The sequence below is a fragment of the Pleurodeles waltl genome, chromosome 10, assembly GCF_031143425.1.
Source record: "Pleurodeles waltl isolate 20211129_DDA chromosome 10, aPleWal1.hap1.20221129, whole genome shotgun sequence".
NCBI lineage: Eukaryota > Metazoa > Chordata > Amphibia > Caudata > Salamandridae > Pleurodeles > Pleurodeles waltl.
In genome coordinates, this window is record NC_090449.1 from 57481768 (window position 1) to 57494831 (window position 13064).

General features: G+C 45.7%; 1 protein-coding gene across 1 annotated transcript in view; it reads left to right on the forward strand.

The window, feature by feature from the left end:
• The first annotated feature begins 1096 nt into the window (after positions 1 to 1096).
• Positions 1097 to 13064, forward strand: part of LOC138261037 (leucine-rich repeat neuronal protein 1-like) — an 85523-nt gene continuing 73555 nt past the window's right edge. The window contains exon 1 of the mRNA XM_069209655.1: positions 1097 to 1229. The gene's annotated coding sequence lies outside the window, so the exon portion shown is untranslated. The remainder of the gene's footprint in view (positions 1230 to 13064) is intronic.

Here is a 13064-nt window from a genome sequence, read left to right on the forward strand (position 1 = left end):
GAAAAAACAAGATACTTTCAAAGGAAAAGCTTTTATTAAAGAATGTTATGGTTTGCTACTAAAACTGCATACTAACCGACTTTGTAAAAACACCTTACAAATTCCCTGAAAACATGAATTTCAATGAACATTATGGCTGTCATCGCAAACCTATAAACCACTGTAACTTGCAAGCTGTTTGCTATGCGTGCACAACTTCCCATGCACTGCCCATTACTTCCTGGCATCACAAATTGATGACATCACCATTGACACCATCAATCGTCCTGGAAATGCCCTTTTCTGTAGGTTCCATGTACGTTGCTGTGTTGCAGGTAGTCCTTTGGAGTCCTATTCAGTTTCCAGGGCATCCATGATGCCATTGATGTGGTGAAGTTATAGGTGATGTCAATAGAACGTTATGAGAAGGGATAGATAGATAGATAGATAGATAGATAGATAGATAGATAGATAGATAGATAGATAGATAGATAGATAGGTAGGTAGGTAGGTAGGTAGGTAGATAGATAGATAGATAGATAGATAGATAGATAGATAGATAGATAGATAGATAGATAGATAGATAGATGGATGGATGGATGGATGGATGGATGGATGGATAGATAGATAGATAGATAGATAGATAGATAGATAGATAGATAGATAGATAGATAGGTAGGTAGATAGATAGATAGATAGATAGATGGATGGATGGATAGATCGATCGATAGGTAGATAGATAGATAGATAGATAGATAGATAGATAGATAGATAGATAGATAGATAGATAGATAGATAGGTAGATAGATAGATCGATCGATCGATAGATAGATAGATAGATTGCCCTTCACAAGCACACTGCTGGGATGCATCAGGGCCCAGGGCTGAGCTCATCCTCAGGGCTGAGCTCAGAGCACCATCAGAGGCTATTCCTATCAAGCGTGCAATCTCCATCCCTGCAGGCCAGAGCGCCATGACATCATCCCTGCCGGTAAGACCCACTCCACCTCTGCCATTGGAGGGCTCTCAGTACTCCAGGCTCTCTGATTGGCGGAGAGAATGCCAGTCACCCGCAGGGGGGGCTGGTGACAACTACCCCTCCCTTCTCCGCACAGCCTCATAACAGGCAGCAGCAGGCGTCGGGGCGGCAGAGATCAGAAGCTGACCCGGGAGCGGTGGCGCGAGGACAGCGCGCGCGATCTCGCATCCTTCATCCCCTCTGGAGTAGAGCGCTTCACCCGCACTCTGAGGTAAGGCGGAGTCTTGGCTTCATCTCCGTTTGATGTGAGTTGTTTATAGCCCTCCTGCCCAGATAGCTATCGTCACCAGGGGACTCCATGCCAAGGAAGGCACCGTGTTTCCAGTCCCGGGCTTTCCCTTTCCAAACAACTTCAATCTGACCCCGTGTCCCTTCTAGACTTGTGCATTCCATTCACACGACTCTTATAAATAGGACACTTTAGTGCTGCAGGCATGTGCACTGCTTTCTCCAGTCATTTATGCCCCTGGCGCCTTACTGGTTCAAATCAAGTGAATCAACACTACAAGTCCCAGAATGCATTAGGAATTGGACCATGATGCTCTCTGTTTTTTTAGGTCATTTAGTACCGTACATTGAGGGTATTCAGGAGCTGTTTGTGCTATGTTTGAATAGTGGTCATCTTCGAGATAAGTGGTTGTTACTCTTTATTGTATTTTGGAGAATTGATGGTCTTTTTTATCTGCAAATGTATGTATCCTCGCCTGTTGCTTGACAGGGACATTCTGTGCCAAGTTGGTTGTGCCAGTAGGGTTTGGGCAGGGTCGGTCCTCGAATCTCCCGAAACACACAATATGTCACTAAGCCCTCGTACTCTTCGGTCGTCGGTCACCGGTGGGTTGATTACTGCCCCCAGCAGTCGATATTCACATTAAGGCCTGGTTAGCGGATCGAAGCTATGGGGACAGGATGTCCTTGTTAAACGGTCTATTCCAAGGGGATCGGGGTTGGCCACTGCATGGACACCACGCTTCAAAATATCGTTTCCACCTGCTGTTTCTAGGTCCTCCCTCTGTCCGCAGAGGACCCCAAATATGCTCCCCAAACCATGAAGTCGTGCACCCGTCTGTCTGTGTTTATTGAGGAGTTTTGTAGAGTGTGGCTTGTAGTCTTGTTTACCATGGTTTACTTAACCGAAGACGTGGGGGGTTTCTCTGTGTTTTCACCAAATTTAGCCAGAAAGCGCCTTGAGGTTATTTAGTTTGCAGAGCTGAGCTATATAGATCTATTCATTTATTGGTGTACTCTTTCTCCGACAGTGTAAAGACCTGTCCATATATATAAGCTGTTTCTATACGAAGGGGCAGTACTAACCTATATACCCAGCTGGTAACCCTGAAGTCTGAGCTGTGCTGACAGCTGAACCTGGTTTGGGATGACCACAATGCCATAGCCACTGGGATGCCACGCAGTTTCCGAGCCACCAGTGATATCTAATAGGGTGTAGCTCTGATTTCGATATTAATGGTGGGCCTAATACGCGTAATTTGCTGTAGCGTAATTATGCGAAATTACAGCAAAATAATGTGAAATTATGTGCAATTATACGAGGGGCATAAACCAGAATATATCACTATTTCCTTAGCACAAAAAGCACTCTTTTGTTCAAAATCGACCCCAGGATGCATTTTGCGCTACGAAAACCACTCAAAATGCAACCGAACACAACCAGCAGCAGCTTGGCTTGCACTCCCTAAATTCATTGTTTCTGTGCTCCTGCAGTAGAATTTTTCTGCCAAATTACTAGTTATTATGCAAACTGGCGTAACCACACAATTTTCAAGACACAAAAATTACCAAACTTACTCCAATTATTCTAGTGTAATTAAAATTTCACCCATGCCTAATTACTTTGTCAACAACAGAAGTAGAAAACAATCTTTCTAATCTCATCTATCCTAGCCAACATTGTGTGATCCTGGGCAAATAACACACTGTCAGACAATTCCCGTATCTTCCAATTAGAGGCACAACCTGAATACTGGTGCTGAGTTTGTAAAAAGTGGACATTCATGTTCCACGTGAACCAGCTGCACTGCAGAGAGGTTGTGCCATCATCCACGAACTATGGTATATGTTGGGGTTTGCATTAGGGTGGTGAGTTCAATATGCCAACTGGCCCATCCTGCCACTCATGGGCAACAGCCCCACTCCTCACCCTAGTTCCTTGTGGTAACTCCTTGGTTCCTCTCAGTCTGCATGGGAAGGCATACGAGAGGGTCGAAGTTATTAATGAAGTTAGAGAAGGTATGGATTGATTTATTGATTGGGCAGCATTTTTCAAACCACAATGATTTTATGCAGACTACAGCATTGTCTGAAGCCAAGCTTCAACAGCAGGGCTGACACAGGAGAGAGTGGGGGTGGGGCTAATGAATGTGTGATGGGAAGCTGTGGTGAGAGAAGGACGCACACACACATCAGGACTGGACGCGGTAGCGCAGAGCCCAACCCATGCTTCAAGGCGTCGAGCGGGAGTGGACAGAGGGGGAGATGGGCATCAGGATGGAGGTGCATCTGCTTCGGTGTAGCTCTCTATACAGGAGTATTCAGGGTGTCAAATCACATTAAAGTGCAATAGGCAGCTGAGTGTAAGTCTTAGGGCCTGATTTAGATCTTGGTGGTGTAACCACCACACTGTGCAGACAGCGGACCCGAGAGGACCATCAAATCGACGACCGTTCACCCGCTGTATTTAGATATTACAGTCCTGCAGGCCGTGTACTGGTGACGGTTTGCTTACGGAGAGAGGGCATCTCTGGACCCAATAGACATCAGGCAATGGCTGTGGAATAGAGGTAAGTCTTACACACTCCCACACACATACTCTACATTTGTAATATGTGCCCTCCTGCATCACACACACAACACAACATACCATTATCCATTGCCATTCTGCCAAAAAACAACACGTACATGCCGCAAACACACATAGACGTACATCCCATGATATAACAATCACACACTATTGATGCAATATTCACACATGACACAACCACAACTACACAAACTCACTCACACATCACAACTACACACATCATGACAACGACCACCACACAACAACACTCACATGAATGTTGCACGCAGCAACATAACACAATGGTGCCATATGCAAGAGGCACACATACTGACATAGCCACGTCACCCACTCAAGCTCCCTCTACCTCACCCAGCCCATCGCATCACACACACACATAGACGTACTGAGTCACACAAACAACTCAAAGCAAAACATTACAGGTACAGGTCCCCTTGCAATGTGCACACTTGGACACAGTTGACAAGTGTGATTGTACCGCCATTGTGGTGCAAGCATTCATTTGGCATTGAATACTGACGCCAAAATGACATTTGTGTGTGTGTGTACAATATGTGTTGTGTACCAGTGTGTCCCTATTCATGTCTAACCCACTCATATCCCCGACATATGCATGTAACAGTAATAAAAAAAAATACTGTGACATGTATATGTCTGCAGTGGTCCCGAGCTCATGTACACAGACAATGCGGGTTCCCTACTTTTGCATCCAGTAACAGGGGTGTCCAGATTTTTCCCTGGTCCAGTGGCAGCAGCAACAGAGTTGTCCAGCTGGAAATAAAAGTGTTATTGGGTTAAAAAATTGAGTTTTCATCCCTTTCTCCCCCACCAATTCGCCAACTCAGAAGTGGAGGTCAAACCACCACATTTTGCTTGGGGATAAGGCACACCCAAATCTGCACAGCGGTAAGTGTGGTTGGGGTCCCGCCACCAGCCACAATTTCCTATGGCGCTGTCGCGGTGGATGAGAATTCTTGGCAGAGACTGCAGGACTCGGGCGGGTTAAAGTCTTTGCAACAGCCAACATCTACATCGAGCAGGTAGATCGCCAAGCCGGCAGACAAGGTTTCCGTCAAAAGTAGGGGTCTTTTTCTTAATCAGTTGGCTATATTTATGACCATTCCAAGATGGCCGACCTTATTCTCTGACGGTATGTTTTTTGCAATCCGGATTATTTTTTCGTCTTATTTTCGGGCTTTTTCCTAATTAGTAGGTTGCATTTATGACCATTCCAAGATGGCCGACGCTATTTTCTGATGCTCTTTCTGTACGAAAGCGCACGATTTCGTTAGTCGTCTCGCGGTTTTTACCGCGATTGGTAATTGAATGCCTGACTTCAAAATGGAGAATGCCGCATTTGGCAATCTTTTACCGGGCGTTCTCGTGCCATTGGGAAATCGGTGCATTAGAAGGTAGGGTATTTCCTCTCCAAAAATTATAGTTTTTCATTTGAATGAGGGGTTCTTGAGTTAATGTTGAACCTGAAAGGAGTAGTCTTTTAGTGCATACGATTACTATCTTGTATACATTGAGGATTTTTACCACTCAACCTTGAACTAGATGGGATGGTGAAACCTTAATTAAGAATGTTCCTAATACATCTGAGCCGCTTTCTGTATTATTAAGGATAAGAGACTCCAGTTAATTTCTTAGAATAAGAGATAAGAGAGAATACTCGAGGTAGGGGAACCCTATTTTTGTTATATTCTTGATTTTCTTTTACCCCGTCTCTTTTCATGTATAGATGGAAGACTGATGGAAGCTGTGGGTACTGATTCCCCTAGAAATCCGGTTATTTTGAGGACTATTTTTGGTATGTTAAGGAATAAGTTATTGTTTCTATAGGGAAAAGATTGGTCTATTAGACTTATGGATTTCTTTTATTGACTTAAGGTTTTCTGCTTTGAAATAGAGATGGATCTGTGAATCTGGCTGAATGCCTGTATAAGGAGCCCCGTGTGATCAAAAGCTGAAGCTAGAGAATCAGTCCTTCTGTGTTCTCTTTATGAGGGAACGCACCAACATTGTCATCTGGTATTTAATATTATTAATACATCTATTGTGGAGATTAGTCTGGGAAATCACATATATCTGATGGTGTTCTCTGCATGTATTGGGTGTTTTGAATTTTAATTTTTTTGCACCACCTTTTGGTGTTGAATTTTTACGGTTCTTATTGGTTTTTTAATCACTTTTTATTTATCTTTTCACTTGATTTCTTCGTTCGTGCACTTTAAATCTTTTTTGATGATAATTGGTTTGAGGTATCATGCAGGTGGATAGCTGAATCTTAAGGAATTGGATTAAACGTATTAGTATGGTATTTCTTATTGTTATTTTTTATGTTTATCAGATCTGATTTGGATGGGAAAGACGAGAATTTAAAATATCTGCGACATTAGCCATCTAACATTAAAAAAGGAACTGCCCTGATGAAGGCGGCTTTACAAATCGGAGGTTTGCCGCCGAAACGCGCGTAGGCTTAGTTCCGACAGTTGTTATAATGGATTATGAACTTTAGGGTCCAAGTAATTTTTCTTTATGAATTAGGTGGAGACGCGATCTGGTTCTAAGTTACAACATGTCACAACTGTGAATAGTATTAAGGCCTTAAAGCAGTGCCGTAGAGAAAGCATATATCTAATTTGTATTTTATTGTATTTTGGACAATTTGGATCTTTTGTTCTTTTTTTCAATGTTATGTTTCCATTATCTTTTGTGTTTTGTCTCGTATAACACTTTGTCTCTGTCTATTCACTGTATATAAGTGTGTGTGTCTTTCCCTGTGAATATGTAAATATTTATATATTTAACTTTGATTATTGTGTTTTCTTGATGTTGTACATACATATGTAATAAACATCATTTTTTGTATTTCAGTCATCTTGATTGTTTGGTTGTTTTACATTGTAGATAACAGTGAACATTAGCTGTAGCTCATTCTCTTTTCTTGTATTCCGTCAAACCCCCGCCACTATCTAAATCAGGCCCATAGTACTGAAGTAGCAGTGGTGGTGCATTGGGTTGAGGTGCATTGCTTGAGCTGAGAGTAGATGTTAGTGCCTGAATTGTAGAGGTGGAGGAGCAGGTCGGGTTGAGTTGACTAACTAGATATAGGCCATAGCACAAGATTATAGAGCATAATACAGTAGTTTGAGGTGCATCAGTCAAAGTGACTGTAGGTCATACAACCAAAATAACAGGAGTAGTAGACCAGCATGAGATGTTATGGACAATATAAGTGTAGGCCTCGGTGCTGAAATAGTAGTGATGGTACACCAGGCTTTGGTGCATTGGACAAGCGGAGAAGTAGTCTCACTACTAGTATGGTAGAGACTAATCAATCACTAGGAAGTTAGTTGGATGCACTTGGTGTAGGTTCTAGTGCTGAATAGAGGCACATTGACTTGCATTGGAGGACCTAAGCGTGGTTCTTACTGCAAAGAGTTTAATAGCAGTGGAAAAGCAGGTCGAGGCGTGTTAGATAAGCTGTGTATAGATCTTAAAATCAGAATAGTAGTGGTGGAAAATGAGGTGATGGTGTGTTGATGAGATGTTTATAAGTCCTAGTACCAAAACAATTGGGGGTGGGTAGATTTGATAGAGGTGCATTGGGTGAGCCAAGTGTTAGTCTCTTTAAAAATTAAGTGTGTAGCAGATAACAATTGAGGTTCATTGGACGAGTTGAGTGTAAGGTTTAGTACTGGATAAGTAGGGCAGAAGATCTTCTGGTCGTCTGAAGATTTCCCACTCTGCTCTCACACACACCCACACCTCTGACACACAATCTCTTCATGGCCCTGATCATTCAGTCCATCATCCTTAATGTTCACACTCCCTCTCCTTCTGCATCACCCTCTCTAAAACTCTCTTTTGTACAGAGATGTGTTTTTATGTTGATAACGTCAGGCAGTATAAGTACATACAAACTTAGGGCTTAGATTACCCATGGTTCCACGTCTGCCCCAAGACATGTACATTTGCAGCCGGGGCCTTAGTGAGGGCGAAAGCTGCAGGGTCACCACCTGCCATGCTCCAGTTTCAGCAGTAAGAAGGGAAACTGACTCCTGCCGGCAACATTAGTGGATGTTGACTCCAGGGCCATATGCGCTGCACTGTCCATTAGCATCACAGCTTCAGTCAAGCTGCCTCTGCGGGAGTGAGATCAGTCTCATTAGCCAATGTTTTGATTTTACATAGTCCTAATTAATTGACCAAGCCTCTTGGACTATTTGGCCACATCCTACCCAGTTGCCCAAATTTCGCATTCTGGATTATGACCATGCCATTCATCGTTCAGTGGAAACATCATCACACACCGACACACATCGACAGCTTTATCTGACGTGTCAATAAACCTTATCTGACTGCTGTGTACAAATGATTTACCTGGTAGGCTCCACTTTTCTATTTATGCTCTTGTATTTTCAAGACCAAAAATGAGAAATGGGTTGGAGCACTGAGCAATGGATGTTCTGCAACTATTATATAGATATGTTGTGAAATGGCATATTAAAAATCTTTAAGAATGTAGGAGACTTGCTGTGAGAATACACTGTTATGTTATTTCACTGCATGAATCAAATTTACAGTTTTCATAATTTTCAGCATTTTAAACTTACTTCAGATTCCTTGTTGGAACAAGTTAGACCAACCCCCGTACAGCAGTCTTCTTTAGTTCTGGGTTTAGCCAAGACATTTTGATTTTATAGAACTTATGTGCATAAAAAATCTATAGCGGCTTCCAAGCAGCCCTTTCCATCTATTTATCTGGCTCATGTTTTTCTTCCTCCCACGACAGCAAGGAGCAGTAGGTCAGCTCACATCAGCCCCAACTGTTTGTGAGGGGCTTATGTTCCTTCATAGGGATCCCATCCACACACAGAGTAGTTTCCTTCCGTGTTGGGGACTGTGATGGCAATGTGCTCTTTTTAGACCAGAAAAAGACTGGTATCCCTATTGGCTTTGCCAATGCTTCTTTTTAAAGTGATGTTTGTTTAAATGAACATTCTAGAAATACTGTTCTCTGTAGAGTAACCCAAAAAAAACTTTGCCCAGCTAAGAGAAATCATTGGTTTCAACCCGCTTTACTCCATCAGGCGTAGAGTTACTAATGATCGCCTGAGTGATCACAAAATAAAATGAAGGGCGCAGTGTTGAAACTTTTCAAACACTCACCCCCAGTCACAGATCTGGGTTTGATCCATTGTTATTTTGCTCACCACATCACCAGAGTTTGTATCCAGCCAAACGCAAATCAGTCTTTGCCCTGCTCCCCATGGAAACAGTCCAGGGAGGACCTGGCCTCATAGTTCGAACTGGACTGTTCCCATGAGGAGCAGGGTCAAGACTCATGTGCATATGGCTGCGTCCAAACTGGGGTGACAAGGTGAACAAAATAACGATGGACTAAACCCAGGTCTGTGACTGGAGGTGAATGTTTGAAAAGTTTCAACACTTCATCCATCATTTTATTTTGTGGTGTTGCTGTGTGCGCCCTGAGTGTCCAGAGTATGCCCAGATGTGGGTCCCTTGCTCTCTGTGCCACTGGATTCAAGGTAATCTGGCCGATGAGGCGGTGATACCCCCAAAACTGATCCCAGGATGCTTGTTTCCAATCCAGGAAGGACCTGGCTTGGCAGTTTGGGCTGGACTGTTCCCATGGGGAGCTGGGTCAACACTGATTTGCATATGGCTGGGTCCAAACTGAGGTGACGTGGAGAGCAAAATAATGATGGGTTAAACCCAGATCCTTGAATGGGGGTGAGTGTTTGAAAAGTTTAAACACTCTTTCCATTATTTTATTTTGTGACCACATCACACAACATAATTTTGCGCTGCACTCGTGGGCCTTTGCAGTGTATAGCAGTAAATAGGCGCTATGTTTTGTTACTTTTTTGACCCTTCAGAACTTAAGCAAATATACTCCTTACTCAAACAGTCTCACAGCACAGACTATAATTATGTTACGAATAGTTTTTTTTTACTATGTACCATCAGAAGGCTCAGGTGAAAAAGGGTCAAAAACTACATTAGATACAATTTCATAAAATCAAGTTTGGTAAAATCGTATGCGGCTACTACGAAGAGCCATATTTATATTCTCTACCCCTCCTAGTGATGCCTGGGGGGGGCGTGGAGGGTAGCAGTGTTTCACACTCCCCTATGCCCGGAGTCTACCCATCCTCCAGGGAGCTTCTGGCGATTGGTCACCTTAGGTGTCAATCATGGGGTATGAAAAAATATTAGCTGCAATGTTTCTCACAGTAAATTCGCCCTAAAAAGATTGATTCATATTTGTTTAATTCCAAACTGTTGTTAACTAAAGAGACAGTTTAATTTTCTTTTATTGATTACGCTTTGTCTGTGCTGATTTTTTTTAATGTTTAAAGCTTTTCCCTAAACCTCCTGCAGATTTTTAACATGAGATATTTGTTTTGGTTTAATGTTATTATGACCACGTTTTTTAATCAAGCATATTTGTGGGCAGCATTTTCAGTTCACCCGTTTTTCATTGCCCACATAACTCAGCACACATTCACACAAGAGCGGAATCACGCGCCTCGTCATCGTCCCTCCCGCCCCTGCACAACATAAGCAAAATACATTTTGCTTTTTCTGATGCTTCGTGGCATCGGCAAAAGACATTGGTAAAGCCAGTAGGTATACAAACCAAGCCCTGTTGGCTTGCCAGTGCTTGTTTCGGTGTGTGTTTTCACATGCTGTGGTCACTTGCTCCAGCACTCCCGTAGGTTTTGGTATCACTATGTAGGGCAGGGTGGACTTTTTTTTCAACACAGAGGGACGAGAGAAAGGGTGGGGAGTGGGGGGAGGGGGGGGCATACAGAAGTCGATAATAGAGGGGGATGAGAGGAGGAGGGGAAGAGAATGGAAGGATGGAAAGACAAAACCTTTTTGGCACGGCTGCGCGTCGTTCCGCAGCCTGGCCCCGCTGGCACCCCTGCCACCCGTGACATACCTGCCCACAACAAGGTTGGTATAAAACACTCCAAGGGAACGCCCTGACTGCTCTGGCCTGCTGCCAGCCCTGGGCCCTCTGGAGGGAATGCTGATCCCTGGCAGTGCGGAGACATGTGTTTGCCCCCAGAATACACAATGGACTGCCCTTCAACTGGCCACACCAGAGGAGAGCCACAGTGGGACCACAGAAGAGCGCAGGGGGGCGCGGGGAGGGTGCACTCACGCTATACGGGCACCACGAGCGAAGGTAAAGTGCCACTATGTCAGCACCACAAGATAGGGCACAGACAAAGGTGATGGCACCACACTGTGACATCACGAGGGCATCAGGAGAGGGAGCTGTGACTTCACAAGGGCACTGTGACATCTAGAGGGCACTGTAGCATCACTAAGGTACCCCAGCGGAGGGCAAAGTTGCATCACTGGGGTACCTCGGGAGAGGGCACTAAGACTTCACTGGCGTACCATGGGAGAAAGCATTGAGACAACACTTGGGCACTAAAGGAGAGGGCACTGTAACATCACTAGGGCATCACAGGAGAGGGCACCGTGACAACACTAAGGGTCTACACGAAATGGCACTGTGACATCACAAGGGACCCTGAGAGGTCACTATGACGTCACGTGGGCACCATAGGAAAGGGCTCTATGACATCACGATGGCTCCACTGGAGAGGGCACTGCAACATCACTAGGGCACTACAGCAAAGGACACTGTGACATCGCAAGGGTTCCTCTAGAGAAGTCACTGTGACATTAGTAATTCACCACAGGAGAGGGCACTGTGACATCACAAGGGCATCAGAGGGCAAGACACTGTGACATCACTAGGATACCATAGGACAGAGCACTATGACATCTCTAGGGTACCATGGGACATAGCACTACAACATCACTAGGGTAACACAGGAGAGGGCACTGTGACATCACGAGGGCACCACAGGAGAGAACACAGCAACATCAATACCGCACCACAGGAGAGGTCACCGGGTCATCTGGAGGGCACTGTGATATCACGAAGGCTACACTGGAGAGGGCACTGTGACATCACCAGGGTGCCACTGGAGAGAGCACTATGACGTCACCAGAGTACCAATGGAGAGGGCTGAGAGACCGTGACGGCGCACATGACCCCATGGGAGAGCGCACATGACCCCACGGGAGAGCGCACAGAACGCCATGTTGAGCGCACAGGACAGCACGAGAGCGCACAGTCCACAGGGTGATCCAGTCTGTCCGCGTCCCTCAGGGGGTGGGCTCTAGGACGTCTCCAGTTCTGTCTTCGCTCTCGCACTGTGATCACTGTTTTGGGATCTCAGGCCTTTCCGGCTTACCTTTGTCAGTCACAGCAATGCTTGTGAAACAAGACGCTGGAATTGTATAGTGGGTGCAGGTGTACCACTGGAGAGGGTGCAGGGGTACCACTGGAGAGGGTGCAGGGGTACCACAGGGTGCAGGGGTACCACTGGAGGGGGTGCAGGGGTACCACTGGAGAGGGTGCAGGGGTACCACAGGGTGCAGGGGTACCACTGGAGAGGGTGCAGGGGTACCACAGGGTGCAGGGGTACCACTGGAGAGGGTGCAGGACTATCAATGGATAGGGTACAGGGTTACCTCTGGAGAGTGTCAGGGGTACCACAGCCGAGGGGTCACGGGCACCGCTGGAGAGGGTGAAGGGGGTACTGCTGGAGAAGGTGCAGGGGTACCACAAGCGAGGGTGCAGGGGTACCGCAGCCGAGGGTGCTGTGAACATACCACAGAGTTGTCAGCTGCATCCCACGCGGGCACAAGGATGCAGGAGCAGGAACCAGGCTGTGACTGATGCGAACATCAAACAGGGAGTGACAGCGGGGCCGGGACAATGACTGAAGAGCTGGAGGGGGCAGGCGCGAGTGATGGATTGATGGATGGATGGGTTGGGTAGAATGTAAGTGGTGGAGGGGCAGGACTGGGAATGAGCGGGGCAGGCTAGGTCGGACATGGGGAGCAGTTACACTGGAAGTGTCGGGGGGGGGGGGGGGGGGCAGAAATGAAGTGACGATGAGGCAGATTCGGTCGGGCTGGGGCAGACAGTCGTGGTCCATTGGAGGGGGCTGTTCTGACACATCCCGAAGACTGTGATGGACGCAGGATCAGACTGAAGTGAGGTCAGACTGTGCCTAACAAAGAGGGAACTTGAAGGTCATTAGAGGTGATGGGGGCTCCACGGGAATGATATGGGGCGGATTGGAAGTGATGGAGGAACAC